Source organism: Amborella trichopoda, chromosome 1 (genome assembly GCF_054954075.1).
Source record: "Amborella trichopoda isolate Santa Cruz 75 chromosome 1, AtrichopodaSantaCruz75HAP2 v2.0, whole genome shotgun sequence".
Lineage (NCBI taxonomy): Eukaryota > Viridiplantae > Streptophyta > Magnoliopsida > Amborellales > Amborellaceae > Amborella > Amborella trichopoda.
The window spans coordinates 12,732,220-12,739,423 of NC_142336.1; positions in this window are offsets into that span (position 1 = coordinate 12,732,220).

Genomic DNA, 7,204 nt, shown 5'->3' on the forward strand with positions numbered 1-7,204 from the left:
TGCCTCACTCGAGCAGGGAGAAAACTAGAGAGAAGTTGATGATTCGTGAAGATAGTTGCAAAATATTCAACAACAGCATACCTCACTCGAGCGGCCATAACACTGCGCTTGTGCACCCGATCGACGTGAAACTAATTACATTATGTATGTAAGGTCTAGGGTTATCTTTGGTCCGAACCTTGCGTACGGTGTACAGTTCGATTTGACACACGAATTCATCAAAGTTGATGTAGATTTCGATCACCAGATCTCCAGATTCCGGCCAAAAACCCAAAACGATGAAATCTTCGTCCGTACACTAAATCGAGCTGCGTTTGTTGCAACATGATCATGACAGCATGCTCAGTTCAATTCAGCGAAGAAACCAAAGAAAAAAATCAAGAAACATGTACCCTATTGATCGAAATTTTTCAAGATCTATATAAATTTTGAGTCGCGTGATCGTGGCAAAAAAACGCGATCCATGGCTCGAAGTTGGTATCAAATCAATCGTCATGCCAAGCCCGACAAGAAAGCAATCATCGTTCGGAAAAATGAACATCGGAGCAAGCCCAAATCATCCATGGAAGATCACGCAAGTACTAGGGCAGCAGTAGGGACTGTTTTGGAATTTCACACATTGTCGGGTAGGGGCAAAACAGTCATTTTACACCCAATTTTAGAATTTTTTTTAATTCAATTAAATTGTAATTATCATCAATTTAGGTAGGTTTTAGGCATATACCCATGTTTGGGCTCAATTCTATAAGTACACGTTAAACACAATTGTCAAAAGGCCCTTGATTTTTCAATACTCATCAATAAAATTTGAGAGTTTTCAGATTCAAATTGTGGGCACGTCTTGGAGAGAGAAAGAGGAGAGAGAAAAAAAAGTATGGTATCCTTTGGTGAAGGTAATTTTTTCTTTCCTCTTCTCATCTCTTTCTCTCTCCTCCTCTCATCTTTCTTTCTCTCTCCTCCTCTCATCTCTTTCTCTCTCCTCCTCTCACCTCTCTTTCTCTCTCCTCCTCATCTCTTTCTCTCTCCTCCTCTCATCTATCTCTTTCTCTCTCTTTGTCTCTATCTTTCTCTTTGTCTCTCATCTCGTCTATATCTCTCTTTCCTTTTTCTTCTCTGATCTTCTTTATTCACTTTCTTTCTCTCTCTTTTATCTTTCTTTTCTTTTTCTCCACTTTCCTTCTCTCTCTGTTTCTCTCTCTTTCTTCTCTTATCATGCATGACGGAGCCTATCGTCGAGTGTGATGTCCTCCTACTTCTGGGGCATAAATAGTGGGCCGAGCCTTAACCCGAGTGGCGGGCCGGGCCTCTATAAAGGTTCCTCCTATTCCCCTGTGTCATGGATGGTAGAAGCTCATCGCCATCCATGTTTTTTCTCTCTTCTAATTCTTGTGTCATGGACAGTGGAAGCTCATCGCCGTCCTTGTTTTCTCTCTTGTATTCCCCTGTGTCGTGGACGGCGAAAGCTCATCGTCGTCCATGTTTTCTCTCTCTCATCTTCTCTATCATGGACGGCGGAAGCTCATCGCCGTCTATATTTTTCTCTTTTCTCTTCTCTGTCATGGAATCGTCATTCATGTTTTCTCTCTCTTTTCTTCTCTGTCATGGATGGCGGAAGCTCATTGCTGTTCATGTTTTCTTTTTCCTCTTTTCTTCTCTGTCATGGACGGCGGAAGCTCATCGTAGTCTATGTTTTCTCTCTCTTCTTTTCTCTGTCATGGATAGTGGAAGCTCATCGCCATCCATGCTTTCTATTTCCTCTTATCTTCTCTGTCATGGACGGTGGAAGCTCATCGCCGTCCATATTTTCTCTCTTCTAATTCTTGTATCATGGACAACGGAAGCTTATCACCGTCCATGTTTTTTCTTTCCTCCTCTCTTTTCTGTTATGGATAGCGGAAGCTCTTCGCCGTCCATAATTTCTTTCTCTTCTCTTCTCTGTCATGGACAACGGAAGCTCATCGCCATCCATGTCTTCTCGCTCTTTTGATTTCTCTGTCATGGACAGTGGATGCTTATCGCCATCCATATTTTCTCTCTCTTCTAAATTCCCTTGTCATGGATGATGGATGCTCATCACTGTCTATGTTTTCTCTCTCTTCTTCCCTCTTCGTTCTCTCCGTTCTTTCTTTCTTCCTTCGCCTTTCTCTTCTTTCTTACTGCTCCTTTCTTCTTCTTTTCCTCTATCTTTTTCCTTTCTTTTTCTCACATGCACGGCATCAGTAATATTGTGAGTGCCATTTCCCTCTCTCTTTCTTTTCTCTCTTCTTCTTCTTTCCCTCTCGTTTGATCAAGGGAGATTAAGTCAATCACTGCCATGGTAGTCTCATCATCTAGCAGTACCGTCGTGGTGCCGGTTTAGTTATCACACCCGCCTTACTGCCACGATAGGTTAGCTATTATGCCAGACTAATTGATGATCATTCTGTCGTCTAGCAGTATTATCATTGTGCCGGTTTAGTTATCATGCCTATCTTGCTACCACGTCAGGTCAATCACTTGCTGGTCTAGCTATTGTGCTAGTTTAGCCACCTAGTCAAATTCTTATCTCCCCCATTCCTCTATTCTGTCCCTTTCTTCTTCTTTCATCTATTATCTTCTCTTTTTTTCTTCTTTTGAATGTCCATGCCTATGTACATTCGCCCAAAGACAAGGAGGGGTCACTTGACCCACTTTTCTTATAAATTAACCATGTGTGTGTGATTACAGAAATAAGAGAGTACAGGCCAAGGGAGGCAATTCCAAACCAGTTATACCACTGGGGGCTTTTTCGTGATATAAGAGGGCTCCCACACAAGCTGGCCTGAGTAAGTCCCGAACCCACTTTAAATTCTTCCCTAGAGAGCAATCTCAAAGTCCTGGGTCCCCTCGAAACCCGAGACGCGTGCTGCCATATCATCCAGATTGGAAGGGCGAGATTGAGGCACTTAACCACACAAATCTGGATATTATGAGACTTTGGGACACTAGATCATAACATATGTATCCATTTTAGTAATCAGCATAGCCTAAGAAACAACATTTTATTATCTTCAGAGATAATTTGTCTTGCCTAGTTGGTGGCAATAACACAAAACAAGTACAACCAAACACATGAAGAAAGGAGTAGTTAGGTAAGCAGGTAAACAATTTGTCAAAAGGTGAATGTTCAGATAAGTAGAGGATGACATTGTGTTAATAAGATAGACAACAATTTGAATAGCTTCAGCTCATAAAGCTTTGGTATAGAGGTGACAAAAGAAGTTCCTTCTTGTTTCCAAAATATGATGGTTTTTACATTGCGCAACACGATTTTGCTTAGCAGTGTAAAGGAAACTCTTTTGGTGTTGTACACTTTTGTCATAAAGAATATCCCATTAACATGCTTCTCTCCCAAATCAGATCACAAGGTTTTAATCTTTATAGGAAATTGTGTTTCTGCATATAAATAAAATTGAAATGGAAATAACGTAAAGTTCTGCTCGAATATTCATAAAGAAGTTCCATGCAAAATGATTATGATCATCAATAAATGTTACAAAATATCATGATACCCTTTTTTATAATACAAGAGCCGCTTCCCATACATCAATATGTGCAAGATCAAATATAGAAAAAGAAATATAACTACTTCAAGTAAAAGGAGAGGCATGAGATTTTACAAGTTTGCAATTTTCACAATATTTAATATTGCTAAAATATTTATTTGAAATAGTACCGAGAACATCACGAGATAGGAAAAAATGTAACCAAGAAGTAGAAATATGACTAAGATATCTTCATGGATGAATAGAAGTCCTGAATGGATAGATCTCATTGTCTAAGTGAGCAAAGTTCATTTACTAACTGATATTTCTATACCCAGTTAGTTTGATGATAAATTTCTCTAAGAAAATTCCATGCTTCACAGCATAGATTGATTCTTATGCTACTTTTTGATGACCCCATAAACCAAGCTACAATTCTAGATTATTGATTCCCCGTTCTTTTGTCTTTTTAGATCATCGAGCTTCTTTTCAGTTCCATCTATTACCCCAATTGAGAGAGGAAGAACATACCCGATCTCGCTTACATGACTCGACAATTGAGATCACTTCAGATCTGGACAAGGGAACTTCAACAAACCAACGAAAAAGAGAATCACATATCGAGGAAAAATACCAGAGTCGAAAACATGTGCCAAAATTAGATCTATAATGGAATTTGGTTTTAGATGGGGCTTTCGAGTGTAGTTTTTCTAATTGCAATTTCGGTGGTTTCGGTGGGTGGTTTTTTAGATGGCTATTTTGGTGGGTGTTCTATATTTGGTTTCAGATGGAAATTTTGGGGGATAATTTTTTGATGGTCGATTTTGGGGCTATTTTATTTATTTATAGGTTTGTTTATGTTGGTTTTCAAACGTGTGGTATTAGATACTGATTTTCAATAGCTGGGTGGTTTTGCAGTAGTTTTGTGGAGAAATGTGGTTTAAAAGGTGGTTTCAACGAGCAATTTTGCGGTGGTTTTTGTTCAAGCCCACAAATCTATTGGTTAGGCTCTGATACTACATAGGAAATATCTTGTACTTTAGACTATATAAAATAATTGTACAAGTCCTTAATTTTATAGGGTCACAAAATCATGCACTGGTTGCATAGATTGTTACAAAAGTAATATATATAAAATGAGTCACCTTTCTAATATGTGTATGCCTAGAAAGAAAAAAAAACATTATAACAAAAAAGATATATAGTTACTATAAATTCACAATTGAGAGAGAAGAAAATAGTCACAGGTCGAAGTAGGAATCATAAATTTTTTTGGTTGAAAAAATGGGAGGAGCGTGGCCCAGAGGCCTGGGCAATCAGGGTCTTTGAACATCTGTTTTTGTCCCAGTTTACAGAGTAGCTAATGGTGAGGGAGACCAACTTGCCCTGCAAAGGGTTTTTTTCTCGAATCTTCAGTTGTACATGGAGTTTTTTAGGTTGTTGTTGTCAGTTTGCATATTATAATATCTTTATTTTTATTTATTTTTGGTTAATTCAGTGGGAAAGATAGACAGACCTCTACCCATTTTTTTCAAATAGATCAGCAGTTAGTTTTTTAAAGTGTTAGTGGGAATGAAAACCAAACCGTGGTAATTAGGGTGTGCGAGTGCTATCACCACGACCCTAGCCCCTTTCAATAAAGCAAATACTCTTTGTCAAACAAATAAATAAAATATCTTTTTCTTATGTATAGACACTTTTTGTGTTCTTTTATTACCGTTTGATATTAATTTTTTCAAAAATTACGTAGAGCACCCCTCCCCACACAACGATTGTTTGTACCCCTTAACTTGCCTTCCAATCCCGCAATAACAACACGAGACATGTGATAGACCTCACAATCCTTGCATACATTGCCGTTAAATAAGAAAGAGGATGTACTTGGGCAGGAGTATAATATAATTTTACTCCTTTGGTAAAAAGACTTACTCAAGAGCAGTGTTTTAAAAAACGCCGAGTCGAACCGGACGGAAATCGTGAAAAGGGGACAGGATCGCTTAAAAAATCGGAAATCGTCTGGTTCTAGAGAGAACCGGACGATTCTGTACAGTGAATCGCCGATTCACTATACGGAATCGGCGAGTCCGAATAGTGAATCGGCGAGTCAGTACGGAATTTTTTTTTTTTTTTTTTTTTTTTTTTTTTTTTTTTTTTTTTTTTTTTTTGGTAATCCATGATAGATTTTTTTGTAATATTTGATCGATTTTTTTGTAATCCATGATCGAATTGTTTTTGTTTTTTTGTAATCCATGATCGAATTTTTTGGTTTTTTGTAACCCATAATAGAATTTTTTGTAATCCATGATCAAAATGTTTGTTTTCTTTTCTTGTAATCCATGATCGATTTTTTTGTTTTTTTTGTTTTTTTTTGTAACCCATGATAGAATTTTTTGTAATCCATGATCGAATGTTTTGTAATACATGATCGAAATGTTTGTTTTTTTTTTGTAATCCATGATCGAAATGTTTGTTTTTTTTTTTGTAATCCATGAATGAATTTTTTGTTTTTTGCTTTTTTTGTAACCCATGATAGAGTTTTTTGTAATCCATGATTGAATTTTTTGTAATCCATGATCGAACTGTTTTTTTCTTTTTTTGTAATCCAATATTGAATTTTTTGTTTTTTTTTGTTTGTTTTTTTTTTGTTTGTTTTTTTTTGTAATCCATGATCGAATTTTATGTAATCCATGATCGAATTTTATGTAATCCATGATCGAATTTTATGTAATCCATGATTGAATTTTTTGAAAATTTGTGATTTTTTTTTTTTAATCCATGATCGAATTTTTTTTTGTAATCCATGATAGAATTTTTTGAAAATTTGTGATTTTTTTTTTAATCCATGATCGATTTTTTTGAAAATTTGTTTTTTTTTTTTTTTAATTCATATTATTCAAAGAGAAAATGAGAGAGATGATGATTCTGAGGCCACCCTATCCCAGCCATATTATTCACATATCGAGTCCCAACAGCAACAGTGTAGGGATGAGCACGAAATACTATAAATTAAATGCTGAATGGCGGTTCATGCAGGGAAAGAACATATCAATATTCGCATATTCATTCAAAAACATGAAAATTCTTAATGGAGTACCCTCATTTTTTATTGAATTCTTAAAAAATAATATTTATAATGAATTTTAATAATTTTTTCGAATTTTTTTTAAGCTTTATTCTGACCGATTCACCCGATTCCCGATCCGGATCGTCGATTCGTCGATCTGGATCGGTTTTTTGGAAGCGCGATCCAGGTCACCGATCCGTTTTTAAACCATTGCTCAAGAGTATTTTTTTAATTCAGAAGTTAAAATTTGAAATTTGAGTTTTCTAATACTTAGATCTCACCCACTAAAAATTGGATGGTCTACGTACAATCTTGAGACATGGTATTTTCAATTGTATAGAGAGTGTAATTAGGAATTTTTCATTGAGGTTAATCTATGGATTGAAGAGGTTATATCCCCAGAAATTGGGTGCCTTAAATTAATCTTAGGTGCGGTTTTACATGAAGGAGTAAATGAAGACTAGACTCTAGAGGGAGTAAAAATTCCTTCGTAGTTAATAAAAAAGCAACTCTTACACCTTCTGTCTTTATTGGTTTTCGTTGTGCCCATTTTTTTTTGTATGATTTTCACGCGGGTTCTATCCTTTTAAACCCTGTGCAGCCTTATCAAAAGACATTACACTCCCTTGGGAGAATA